The 14,126-nt window shown below is 48.0% G+C and overlaps 1 protein-coding gene across 6 annotated transcripts in view; it reads left to right on the top strand.

Moving 5' to 3' along the window:
• Positions 1 to 4,260: 4,260 nt before the first annotated feature.
• MATN2 (matrilin 2) overlaps positions 4,261 to 14,126 on the top strand; it is a 155,827-nt gene continuing 145,961 nt past the window's right edge. The window contains exon 1 of one of the 6 annotated variants that reach the window (XM_073794610.1): positions 4,261 to 4,665. The gene's annotated coding sequence lies outside the window, so the exon portion shown is untranslated. The remainder of the gene's footprint in view (positions 4,666 to 14,126) is intronic. The other 5 variants (XM_073794608.1, XM_073794609.1, XM_033843213.2 and 2 more) reach the window with 5 other exon arrangements.

The raw sequence follows: 14,126 nt of genomic DNA on the forward strand, positions 1-14,126 counted from the left end.
TCCAGAAAAGGTGTGTGAAAGCACAGGAAGGGAAGCTGAGGAGTGGGGCAAGAAGCGCCCCCCCCCCCGCCCATGTGTGAGAGACCTGGTTCCAGGATGGAGAGTGTTCCAAGCAAGGTGTGCAAACATGGAAGAGAAGCAGTCTGATTCAAAAAGAGACTAAACGTGTTTGCATGAGGACTCGGAACTAAAACCTGCCCTCTTCTCATAAACCAAAATGTATTAAGATGTAATCCACATGCCATAGAATTATATGATTTAATGGTTCCTAATATTATTCGCTGTCATGCAACCATCACCACTATCAGTTTTAGAACATTTCCATTAACCCCCAAAGAAACTCCACACCCATAAATAGTCACTCCCCCTTCTCCCCCCAAACTTCTCAGCTCCATGGGTAGTCTGGAGCTAACGGTGAAGCACTGAGGGTCTGCACCCTCTCATTAGGCCTGGCCAGGGATGCTGAGCTGTCTTAAAACTTGCTCTAGCTAAAAGAAACTCTCAGCTCTTTCACACTTTGGTTATTGCATCTTCTTTTCTACATGTTTTTGTTCAGAGCTAGTGTACATATAGCCAGTAATGTTCTGGCACTTTCTATACTTGGGAATTGCTTTGTCAATTCTTGTTTTAAATGAGTCAAGACATTTCCATTGCTTCTTTTCAGAGAGTGCTCTACCAACAAAACATTGTTCACTTCATTGCATTACATCTTATTTTTCTCCATCTTATGATTTATTGTGGCTCTCAGCAGTTCACTGCCTTATTCCTTATTCTTTCCACTGGACCATCTGTAGCATTTCCCCTTCTGTTGGATCCCGGTAATAACCATGTTCCAGTTATTTTCTTCAGCAAGAGAGAACGTGGAAAAGCCACGTTCTTTCTTCTGATATTTTTGTTATTCTTGAGTTTATTGAGCTTTGCCAGAATGCTGGAAGATTTTATAGGACAGATACACATACTCATTGCCCAAGTATCTTGCAGTCTGATTTAACACCAGGCAACCGATGCAGACAGAGACTCAGTAATGGCGTGGCGAGAAGGCAGTTAGCTGAGTGTCACAGGAATGAGGCTACTGGCTTCTAATAGCAGATGGCTCTTTGCCAATTCCTGGGCTTCAGGAGGCAAGAAGCAGCAGTCTGCGTTGCTGAGTGATGCTTCCACACATAGCAGGTCCATCCTCCACTTCCAAAGTGGAAACTAGTCTCCAGGGAGACGGGCAGTGTTTCAGCCTTGTCAATATCCAAGAAAACGAGTCAGATTCCGTTCAATCTTGCCCAGGTTTTAAGGCTCCCCACTCCATCCTATTATCTCATACTTGATAAGTAGCGTCATCAGCCTGATTCCACAAAAACCACTCTAACCTCCAGGTTTAAGGCCACAGCAGCTCAGTCTCTTCCCCAGCATGGCATAAGGAAGATGTGTAAACAAGTTAAGGTGTGGATAACATAAAAACATTTGAATCCTCTTTCCAAGGTGGGGTCATATGTTTATTTAGAAATCATTTCACTTGGGATGATGGTGCCGTCAGCTAGCCTGTCCTCAGGGGGACCTCTGACACGGAACTAGCTGTCCACATTGATGGGGCATCTGGAAGGAAGCACTGCCCCATGTCAGAGGGTTCCTTACGCAAGGCTGGAGGCCCCCCTCTCTACCTTATCTCCTGTTCTGACCAACTGGCAGGTGCCCCAAAGGAATGACAGCTCCTCTCCCAGGTGAGACATCCTGCCCTTCTGCTTGAGTGGGACAGGGACGGGCTCCAGGAGTTTACATGTGACTCAAACATCATCAGTCACCTAGAGAAACACGGTGCGAGTGAGGTGACATTGCAATTTTAGATTCTTCCTCATTTGTGTTCCGTGGAGCTGCCCGTTGTGGCCCTATCTTGTCAATAAAATTGGTGTTTCTAGCGCTTCCCTGGTGGCGCAGTGGTTGAGAGTCCGCCTGCCAAAGCAGGGGACACGGGTTCGTGCCCCGGTCCGGGAAGATCCCACATGCCGCGGAGCGGCTGGGCCCGTGAGCCATGGCCGCTGAGCCTGCGCTCCGCAACGGGAGAGGCCACAACAGTGAGAGGCCCGCGTACCGCAAAAAAAACAAAAAAAGTTATTTTAGGCTATGAGTTCTGTGAGCCAACCTGTCTGCTCTTTGTTTTCCTTATATTGTGGTCCTCTTCTCTTTGATAGAGTCTCATTTTAATCTGCCCTCTAGGAAGGATTCTAATGTGCAACAAAAGCAAAACAAAAAGTTCTAATATTTACAAGGAACAAATGAATGCTTAGGGCCAAAGTCTATATTTGAGGCTATTCATGAATGTGAGGCCTGGGTCAAATGACTGCCCCTCCCTGCCCACCCCCCACCCCCGCCGCAGCCTCCTTCTGTTCCACAGTAGACCCCCTGCAGAGACAGAGAAGTGAGCTGAACCCAGCATAGCTACCAAGGTGTAAGTAATTTAAACAGTTGTGGATTCTAACTCATGAGTTCTGAGATACTACACACCCTTGTTCTTGTCAGCTTGTATGAGTGCCCACCTGAGAACAAGAAATCATACTTTTTCTGAATAAGGTTCTCTACATTAAGCCAGTAGCAGGGCCTCTGGCAGAAAAGGCAAATTTGGGCTTTCCCCAGCAGCATTTATTATTATCAACTGGCATTCCCCCTAAAGGTAACTGGGAAACTAAGCCATTGTTTTTCCTTACTTGATATTTCTGGATCCTGAAATCGCTTTTGCTGCTGCTTTTTTTTTTTTTTTTTTTTCCAGCAGACCTGAAGGTCATTCCACGAGGTGAACAACTCACTGACCTATTTGACGTGGCTGCAGGCATGCTTTGTACAGAAATTTCCTCTTCTGAAGAATTCTGATAGAACTCCCTGGGGAGAAACATCCAGCTTACTCGGCATACACCAGAATCACTGAAATCTGTTACTACTACATTACAATTCACCAAAATTTGTAAGGATTTCGGAATTACTATTGTTTTCCTGGTTAAATTACCGGATCATACTGGTGTCTTGAAATAAGGCAACACATTTAAACTGTAAGTTTCCATAAACTGTAACTTCACTTCCCCAGCTCCTAGGGGATTTTCACTGGCCCAGACTCAGGAAGGATTTTCATTGGTGGGATCCAGGACTTCAGAGACCAAACATTTCCTGAAGACTTTCCTCTACTTTCTGACTTCCACCTACCTCCTCCCAAAGACATACAAAGAAACTATTTCTGATCAGTGCAGGCGGCCAAGAGTGCCCAGTGGGCCTAAGGTGCAGCGTGAGGGAACATGAATCCAAGATTCTTTCTCGGCATTAGGATACCACTGAGTTGCCCGATGGCTTGAGTATGTTGACCCCTTGCCTTATGGCTAGGATTTTAATTACCCACCTGGAGCTTTCCTGAAAAATTGATTTTGTACAAGGTTTTTACTCATATTCCAGAAACCAACTCTATCATCAAATAGGAGTGACGACGGTTCAGAGTAAAGGCAGCCAAGAGGACTTAAATGATCAGATTTTGGCACCAGACGTTTTGAAACTTGCTAGTTCTGCGGCCTCTACCCCACAGCTTGTTAAAACCTGAACTGAGTGGTTGGGTTAATGGTTTGGGGTTAGAATTCTGGAGCAATTATTAGGAGATGTCCTAGCCTGTTGTAACGACCCCACTCACCCCCAGCTGCCCAGGAGCAGGGAGAGCTGGTAGAGTGGCATTCCCCAGCCCTTTCCCTGCCACTGACCAATCCTGGCTTTCGCATCCCTCCAAAGTTCCCTTGGGGACCTCTCAGGGCACGTCCCCCCGCTTCACAAAATTGCAAACATCTTTGCCCATAATTTCAAAAGTCTTGCCTGGACTAGACTTTCTCTGCTCCTTCAGGGTAGGAACCTTGTTTCCTTTCCGTCCTGGCATCCTTAGTCCCGTCCCCACCCAGGGGCCTGGTTTCTGGCCAGTGGGCGCTCTGTTAATATGAACTGGCACCGGTGTTCTGGGTACTGCCAAGACAGTTCCTGGCACTTGTCACCAGTTAGCCCAATTCTCAACACTTTTTTCTTCATCACCGTCATCGATGGTCTCCTCCTGTAGATCATGACCCCCAGTTCAGGAAACAGGACCCCCGTCATGCCTTTCTCCCTCCAGGAGATGCTCTCCTCCGCTCCCCACCCCACTCCCCTCCGCCAAGAGCCCAAAGCTCCTTGTTTTTCTGAGCCTGCGTGCGGCTCCAGACCCCCGGGGTCCGATCCCCGCCTGGGCTTGGGGACGGACCGCGCAGAGCGAGGTGGCAGCAGGCAGGGCGTGCGGCCAGGGTGCCCAGCTCCCGGGGCTGCCTGCAGGGTGGCGCGGTCCTCGCGGCCTATCCCTCTCCGCTCCTGCCCCATCCCCAAACAGTACACCCCTCCTCCCGCCGGCCCTCTCCCCACCCTCCGCGGCGCCGCCTCCCCCGCCGCCTGCCGGCGCTGGCCCAGAGCCGCCCAGGCAGCCAGCGAGCGAGCGGAGCGCTCTGGGATGGGACTCGGAGGAAGCGGCGAAAGAGGAGACAGCGGCAGCACCTCGGGCTTCTTCCTTGGCTCCCACGAGCGATTCCCGAGGAGAGCCGTGGCTCTCGGAGCGGCGAGGAGGCCAGCGACGAAGACCCGGGAGTCTGCGCCCCTGTCTCGCTTCCCAGGCGCCGGCGGTGGCTGCAGGTGAGCGGGGCGCGCTCTCCCCGGGGCCCTGCCTGGCCCCGCAGCCCCGAGGCGCAGACAGACAGACGGACAGACAGAGCTTGGGCACCCACGCACGCGGGCGCGCCCAAAGGCCCGCGCCCCGGCCCGTGCGGCCCCTCCCGTCGGACGCCCCCTCCCGCCCTGGGCCCCTGGCTCCCGACCCCTCGGGGTAGAGGGCGAGAGGGAGGGCGGCGCTGCGGGACCCCCCGGCCGGGGCCAGTTGGGCCGCCCTGGCCGGGCGAGCTCCGCGAGCTCCCTGAGCCCGGCGCAGCGCGTGGCAGCCACCCCGCAGCGCCCCGTGGGGGCGCTGTGCCCCGCCGCGGGGCCGCCCAGACCTGGCCTCCACCGACCCCAGGAAAGGGAGACTTGTTGAGCGGGGATGCGGCGTGATTGTTGTCCAGCTGGCCAGCGGATCGATACCGACTCCCCGCCTCTGTTGGCTGTTATTTTAATGCCCGTGTCATCTGCATTTTGTTCTTGGTTCTCTAGGACAGCTAAAGCTCCAGCTTCCCTACATTGCGGGGAAAGGAAAGAAAGGGGAGGGCGTTTTGTGGTAGTTGCTAGAAACCCCGAGGGCAGTTTGGAGAGAGGACAGAAAAATGGGGACCCTCTCTCGTTAACGTCTCCTGGACTGGACGCACAGGAAGGTGCACAGGAAGGTAGCTCCTCGGGAACACATACTCCCGCCCGGAACAAACCCAGTTGACCAAGTCCCAAATCGTCATAAATGGGCTGCATCTGCACCAAGTGCATTTAATTGGTTTCCCGCTGCGGGGGGTGGGGGAGGGGTGGGGGAGGGGTATGGTCAAGACCAGAGACTCTGGGGTTCGCTTGCTTAGGTTCAGACCCCGGCTGTGAGTGAAGCTTACAGGTTGGCAACTTCGGGGTTACCCAACTGCTCTATGCCTCACTTTCTTCATCTGTCCAATGGGGTTGATAATACCTACAGGGTTGTGAGGATTGAATTCAAGTCGTTAGAACAGTTCCAGGCATTTTAAGATTGGTGATTAGTTCCATCACCTGTCTCTCCAGAAAAGCAAGGCGTTCCTACAAGCAGTCACTTCCTCTCCAAATCAGGAAGGTGGGCCCTCTGTGGGTACGTGAGGGTGGCAGGTGATCTACATGTATTTAACTGGAGTTTTCCATTCAGGAGTGCATCCTACACGGTTCTCCCTGCCTGCTTCTCCCAGCCTCAGAAAACCATATTGCTGTTCCAAGATGGGTTTATGGTCTGGAAAGTTTCCTCTCAGCCCCTGAAGCTTGGTCCCTTAGAACCCCCTGTTGAGAATGCAGGTAGATATCTGTTGGGTCTTCACCTTCTGTTTTCCTATCTGCCCAAACTTTTAGTCCTGCCAGTAGAATTCAGTCAGACCTCTGTGTTGCCAGGCTTCTCTTTCCTACAAATTCCGGGCTCAGGAGTCCAGGCCCTGGCAAGCTGGAGGCACTGAGGCCTGAGCTCACTGGCTGGAGGTGCCGTACCAGAGTCCACTTCTCAGACACCCTCAGATGGCTGTCATGCTCTAAGCTCTTACCGGCATCACCATATATCTCTGTTTAGCAAGAGGTAGTTGAAATGAGGCCCAAGATTTAAAGCAAAGGAAATAGAAGATTGCTCCTTGAAAGGTAGATGAGGAATAAGAGGATCACTGAAGGTTCTGCAGAGAAATCCCACAGTTTTCCTAGAATCAGCTCTGCCTGGGGCGAAGAGGGAGTGCCAGTGTAAACGCTGGCCTGCAGGGTGTTGCGTGTGAGGCTGCGTGGGAGGTGAGAAGGGACATGCTGGGACTCAGGGGTGAGCAGCTGCGTTTAAGGCCAGCCAAGTGAGCCAGAGCCTCGAATGCTATCCCTGGGACGGGACTGGCTCCCCTCTGGTTTTTAGCATGTGTGTTTAAGAGAGCCCTTTCCTGGGACTCCCTGTCTTTAGGGAGGCTCAGGAGGGCACCCCTGTGTAATGTACATGTGGGGATAAGTCAGGAGGGTCAGAGGAAGAGGGAGGCCGAAGTGCCAAGGAGAGAGTGGAGGCTGTCATTGCTGCTGCTAATAAACAGTGCCAGGGAGGCCCTTCCAAGGGACCAGTTGCCACTTGGAGCTCTAGCCGTGAGGTCGTCTTTGAACCCTGCCAGGTGGCTCGTTAGACAGCCACCACTGCCTTACCTGGTAGGACCCTGAAAGGGAGTCAGAGAGAAAGGCAGGGCTGGGCTCTATCCCAGAGGCCTCGGCTGTTATCAGTAATTGGTGGTAATGATGCTGACAGTGATGAGAGGTTGTGGGAGTACGACCCTGATCTTGGCACCTGAGGGACCTGGGTTCCAGTCTCAGCCCTGCCACTCATTACCTGCAAGGATTTTGGAACGTTACTTAGACTCCCTGCCTCAGTTTTCTCATCTGTAAATGGAAATAGAATTGTTGGGAGAATTAAATTAGTTAACACACATGAAGTGCTTAGTATAATGCCTAGCTCAGAGTAAGTGCTCAATATTTATTACCTATACTTATTATTATCTGAGCCTCAGTTATATCATCCATCAAATGGGGATGATACGATCTATGTCATAGTGTTGTTATAAGGGTTAAATGAGATAATTAATGTGAATTAATCTGCCAGTGCTTGGAGTGAGTTGATTGAAAATAAGATTTTTACCGAACTGTCTGTATGTAAAGTCAGTGGCTGAGCAGGTGGGCTAGCTAACATTTTTCGAAAGTTCTTTTTAGAGTATTTATTGTCAGGGAAAACTTTACTGTTGGAGACCGTGGCTCCATCCCCATTGGAATACCCCACTGCTATTTTAGGTTATTGTACTAGTTTCTTATTGCTGCTGTAACAAATGACTGCAAACTTAGTGCTTAAAGCAACACAAACTTATTGTCCCTCAGTTCTGGAGGTCAGAAGTCTGAAATAGGTCTCACCGGGCTAACATCAAGGTGTGGACAAGCTATGTTCCTTCTGGAGGCTCTAGGGGGAAAGCTGTTCCCTCGCCTTTTCTGGCTTCTGAAAGGTGCCTATGTTTCTTGTCTCCTGGTATTTTCCATCTTCAAAGCATAGCAGCTTCCAGTTCTTCTCTCCCTTCCCCCTTCTCCCCCCTTCCTCTCTCTTTTATAAAGACCCTTGTGATTACGTTGGGCCCACTTGAATGATCCAGGCTAATTTCTCCTTCTCAATATCCTTAGCTTAATCACATCTGCAAAGTCCCTTTTTCCACAAAGGTAACATATTCACAGATTCCGGGATGATTATGTCATAGACATCTTTGGGGGCATTATGCTGCCTAATAAACAGTTATTATTAGAGAAAATGATGTAAAGCAAAGGATTTTTTTTAAAGATTTATTTATTATTTATTTCTTTATTTTTGGCTGCGTCGGGTCTTAGTTGCGGCACGTGGGATCTTCGTTGAGGCATGCGGGATCTTTCCTTGTGGGTGCAGGCTTCTCTCTAGTTGTGGCATGTGGGTTTTCTCTCTCTAGTGGTGGCACGCAGGCTCCAGGGTGCGTGGGCTCTGTAGTTGAGGCAAGTGGGCTCTGTAGTTGTGGCATGCGAGCTCAGTAGTTGTGGCACGCGGGCTTAGTTGCCCCGCGGCATGTGGGATCTTAGTTCCCTGACCAGGGATCGAACCTGCGTCCTCTTGCATTGGAAGGCGGATTCTTTACCACTGGACCACCAGGGAAATCCCAATCAAAGGATTTTATCTCACTTCTGTTGAGGGCTTATCCTTGCACCTTCCCAGTTAGGTGAGTTTGTTTTCACTTGTCTTAAAGATGAGAAGCTCAAGACCACAGAGGTCAAGGCTATAGGTCAAATCTTTTGTGAGCCCTGGGTTGCTTCAAACTCAGTTCTGAAGTTGCTACTTTCACAATTTCTCCCTTTCTTTGACAAACCCTCAGCTTTTAACACTAGCCCCTCAGAATGGTCTCCTTTTCCCCATCAACAGTGTTTGCTGATTTTTTCTAGCTCCTTCTCCTTCTCCATTTCCATTGAAATACAAAGAATGCCCCCATCCCCAAGATCTCCTCTAATAAAATTACCACCTCTCTGAAATTTCCAGACAGTGTGTGTATTAGTTTCCCACTGCTGCTGTAATAAGTTACCACAAACTTAGTGACATAAAACAAGTTTATTGGAAGCAACCTATACATCTATCCACAGATGAATGGATAAAGAAGATGTGGTATATATGTACAATGGAATATTACCTAGCTATAAAAAAGAATGACATAATGCCATTTTCAGCATCATGGATAGACCTAGACATTATCATATTAAGTCAGACAGAGAAAGACAAATAGCGTATAATATCACTTACATGTGGAATCTCAAAAAATGATACAAATGAACTGATTTACAAAACAGAAATAGACTCACAGACAGAAAATAAACTTATGGTTGCCAAAGGGGATAGTGGGTGAGGGGGGAGAGATAAATTAGGAGTTTGGGGTTAACATATACACACTACTAAATATAAAATAGGTAGACAACAAGGACCTACTGTGTAGCACAGGGAACTATACTCGATATTTCATAATAACCTATAATGGAAAAGAATCTGAAAGAAAGTATATATATTATATATAATATATATATGTATAACTGAATCACTTTGCTATGCACTTGAAACTAACACAAAATTGTAAACTATACTTCAGTTTTTAAAAAGTTTATTATCTTATGTTTCTGGAAGTCAAAAGTCTGAAATGGTTCTTACTGGGTGAATTGTTCCTTCTGGAGGCTTTAGGGGAGAATCCATTTCCTTGTCTTTTTCAGCTTCTAGAATCTTCCCTCATTGCTTGGCTTGTCGCCTCCTTCCATCTTCAAAGCCAGCAATGTCAGGCTGAGTCCTTCTCATGCTGCCTCACTCTTCTGTTTTTAAGGACCCTGGTGATTGCGTTGGGCTCACCTGGGTAATTCAGGATGCTCTCACTATTTTTTGCTATTTTTTAATTGAAGTATAGTTGATGTAGGGTATCTCCCTATTTTTAAAGTCAGCTGATTAGCAACTGTAATTCCCCTTTGCTGTGTAACGTAACATATCCACAGATTCTGGGGATTAGGACATGGACATCTTTGGAGGGACATTATTTTGCCCACCCCAGGGCTTGAGAAGGAGTTCCAGGTCAGGACCAGCTGTGCACCCTCATTCTTATTAACACCTCTTCCAGAATGTGCACAATAGCCCTCTCAAGAGAGGACACCCATTAGCCTCTCTCTAAAATCTCTGCTGCAGCTCACATCTCTCCCTGAATCCCTTTGTCCATGGCATGATCAGAGAGCAAGGGTGGCAGGAGTAGTACTGCACACTTCACTTGTTAAGTAAAATTTTAATCAAAAGAACATATAAAAAGATGCACAAACCATAAGGGAACAGTACAATGGCTCTTTTGCAAAATGAACACTCTTATGTGACCATCTCCCAGATCGGCACCCCAGAAGCCCCACTTTGTGCCCACAATTACCCAATTAATTATCACCTCCCCCTGAAGGTAACTGCTCTTCTAACTTCGTTTGCCTGTTTTTTAAGTCAACTTTTTACTGAAGCATACATATAGAAAGGTGCGCAAATCTGGCGTGTAGCTGGATTCTTTTTCATGAACCTGCAGTCAGCATACTGAGTAATCAGCAGAACATTCCCAGTACCCCACAATCCCCCCCTCACGCCTCCTTCTGTGCACTGACACCTCAAGTGTCACCACTATCCCGATTCCTAAGATTGTAGATTCATTTTGTCCATTTTTGAATTTAATTTTGTTCAATATTATGTTTGTAAGTTTATGATGATATTGCGCCAAGCGGTAATTCACTCATTTCTATGGTTGTATAATAGCCCATTATATGCCTCCACCACAGTGTATCTGTTCTCTTGTTAAGGTTGTTTCCATTCACAGTTCAATTTGAAAGGGAGTGATTCCCTCCCTGTATCTCCGTTGTCCTAAACTCAATCCAACCAGCGGTGAGTAAGAGACGTTGTATGGAGCTAACGGGCTGGAATGGAGGGTTAATGTGTATGTGTGTGTGTGTGTGTGTGTGTGTGTGTGTTGGTGGAATGGATGGGGGTGTTTCTGAGGTTAGCATTGTTAAGACAGGGCCAGATTATGGGACTTTGAGTGCTAAGCTAAGGAATCTGGATTTTTTTTTTTTTTTTTTGCGGTACGCGGGCCTCTCGCTGTTGCGGCCTCTCCCGTTGCGGAGCACAGGCTCCGGACGCGCAGGCTCAGCGGCCATGGCTCACGGGCCCAGCCGCTCCGCGGCATGTGGGCCCTTCCCGGACTGCGGCACGAACCCGTGTTCCCTGCATCGGCAGGCGGACTCTCAACCACTGCGCCATCAAGGAAGCCCAGGAATCTGGATTTTATCGGCTTGGTATGTAGAAGTCACTGATAGTTTTTGAGCAGGTGCATGATAAGCATGATATTATGTTGGGAAGATTGAATTCAGCTAGTGCCAGATGGCGTCAATAGGAGAGACTTAGAAACAGTCAGTTAATTAGGATTATGATCAACTCCAAGTTATACAAAAAACAGAAATGACAGTGACCTGAAGAAGGAAGTTTATTTCTGTCTAGAAGCCTGGAGGCAGCGTGTCCAAAGTGAGCATGGGGTCGGGGACCCACAGTTTTGTGCCCTGTCACTTTTACCCTGCAGCATGACTTCCATTTTCATGGTGCCTCGTGGTTCAAAATGACTGGTGGGTTTCCAGCCAGGATGTGCTCATTCCAGCCAGCAGGAAGGAAAAAGCAAGGCGGTCATTCCCCCACCCCTCCTTTAAGGACACTTCTCTGAAGTTGTACTTGCCGCATCCACTTCCATCCCCCCTAACCCCCATGCAGTCACCTGATAGGGAAGAAGGGAAGACTGGGCATCTTGGTCTTTTTCCAGCCCCATTATGTGTCCAGTTAAAAAGTGAGGGTTCTATTACTAAAGAAGGAGGGGAGGATATTGGGGGGCAACAGCAGTGTCTGCCAGGACCTTTGTAGTCTCTCCGGTATGAATAAGGGGCAAGCCTAGGGCTGTGACCTTGGTATGGATGGAAAAGGGAGAAGGCATGCGAGACCTCACGTGGTAGAGCATGGTGCTTGATTGAATGGAAGGGAGGAAAGATAAGGTAGGAATGACCATATATTCCAAAATATGAAGTGAGGGGTTTTTTTTCCTAAGAAAATGATTCCTTGGAAAAGAGGAAATTGCTGTATATGTGAGTCCTTGCAAAGTCTCTCAGAGTATGTGGAACTCTTTGAAATATGTTGAACAAAGTACTATTGGGGGAAGACACGTTAGCTTGAAATGTCCTCAATCAAACTGAGGACAAATATGTCAGTTTGAATATGTTGTCAAATATGTTGAACAAAGTACTACTGGGGGAAGACACGTTAGCTTGAAATGTCCTCAATCAGTGTGCTAATTTTGAATACATGTAGAAGTCAATGACCAAAACAGTAAAAGAAAAATCAGCTCAAATTTAGTCATTATTCCTCTGGGCACAGTTTCACAATTGCAAGGACTGGATGACACTGGATACGATACTTTAAGAGCAGCACAGTGAATGAGTAAGTTGCAGAGATGGTGAATTTATGCCTCCAGGACATATTAAAAAACCCAACAACTGTCTTCATGTTACATAAGTGGGAACTGGTGGTCTGAGATAAAATTTCCAGTGACAGCATCATGTATAGATTCAGAAAGTGCTGTCTCTCAGACAACCTAGAAGTAAAGATGTCAGAAAACAAAAAAATCTTTAGCGTCGATGAAATACTGATGTTAGAGAGGCAAGCATTTGAAAACTGTTTTATGACATGAGAGAAAACACTGTTTTCTGAAACATTTTTAATGAATAAAGCATTATTTCTAAGTGAATATATATTTTGTAATTTCAGATGTTTTGAATATGCATGTATGAGTAAATGGATACTTTAATTATTATAACTAGATATTTGATATTTCATCTATATCATTTAAAAATTATGTATTCAGGGCCAAGGAATCTGGGGCAGAGGCTCCTTCCATCATAGGAGAGAGCCATTGGGGTTGCCTGCGTTAAGGCAAACAGAGTATGTAGACGAAGACCTGGGCTCGGCCTTGGCAGTTGTCAGGTGCAGAACTAGGGCCAGTTTGATTCAACATTTATTGATCTTTTGTTGATCAATAAATGTGTTTATTCAACACTTACCTATTTTCTAAAACTTTAGTTATGAAATTCAGCATCTAGCACATGGGTGTGGTTTCAAGGAACAGTTCAGAGTCTAGGCAGGGAGACAGATACGGAAACAAGAAAAAGAAACACAGTGCTAGGGAATTCCCTGGTAGTCCAGTGGCTAGGACTCCGTGCTTTCACTGCGGTGGCGTGGGTTCGATCCCTGGTCAGGGAACTAAAATCCCATGAGCTGCGCAGCGTGGCCAAAAAACAAACAAACAAAAACCCAGTGCTAGAGCAGACAACAAACCCGTTGTCAGGGGTGCGTAGAAAAGTCAATCCTTGCTGGGAAAATCGGAGAACATTTTAGAGGGTGGGTGACATCTGACTTGAGCCTTTAGGAATGAATGCGTTTTTGAATAATACAGAAGGTAGACCAGGCCAAGGGACCAGCATGGATGAAGGCACCCAGCTAGGACAAGAATCTGAATTCTTTTGGCACCGGTAGAGGGGCTGGGGTGCACGTGGGACTGCCATGGTTGTAGGGCGGGCAGTGGTCTGTCATGGAGGGCCTTGAACATGAATGTTACGTAGTAAGGCCATAGGTGGGTTCTGAGCACGGAAGGGGCAGGACCCAAGGCAGGAAGAGCAGTTCCAAAGCTTCTGGAGAAGTCTGGGTGAGAAATAGACTGGAGCATTGCTGCAGTGGCAGGAACCGTCAGGAGGGCTGGAGCAGGGGCGGGAAAGCCAGGGCTTGTCCACCCATGAATGTGATGGTGACGCAAGGGACACATGGAAGCTGAGGCCGAGTTTCCAGTCCGGGTACCGGAGCAGATGGAGTTACCTTGACCATGAAAGGACTTGAGTCTGTACCTGGAAAGGCTGGGCTGGCAAGCAGGCCTTGACCACTGGGTGAAAGTCACAGAAAGCCAATGTCAGGTCAACATCTAAATGTCAACATCTAAATGGAGGTTGGGCTCCATTTGCCGGCCCTGTGGGCGCTGGGGATTCTGGTCTGAGGTGGGAGACAGGAAGGAGGGCCTCTGGGGCTGCTGCGGCCCCAGCCCTGTGTGACTGGTTCTCATTGAACACAGAGTAGTTAGTATGCACACTTGGTGTGCCAATGGAGTGGCCTTTGAGGGACAAAACTCTTAAATATGATGTCTAAGAACTTTCAGAATTGGAGAGGGGACTCAAAATCTCTTTTTTAGCAAGTAGGCTGGCTGCCTGAGAGGTGGCGGGGGTAGACTCTTGGCTTTGTCACTTAACTAGCTCTGAGACCTTGGAGAGTGTCTTTCTATCTGCAGCCGCCGGTGTTCCTC

Source organism: Tursiops truncatus, chromosome 17, assembly GCF_011762595.2.
Source record: "Tursiops truncatus isolate mTurTru1 chromosome 17, mTurTru1.mat.Y, whole genome shotgun sequence".
Classification (NCBI taxonomy): Eukaryota; Metazoa; Chordata; class Mammalia; order Artiodactyla; family Delphinidae; genus Tursiops; species Tursiops truncatus.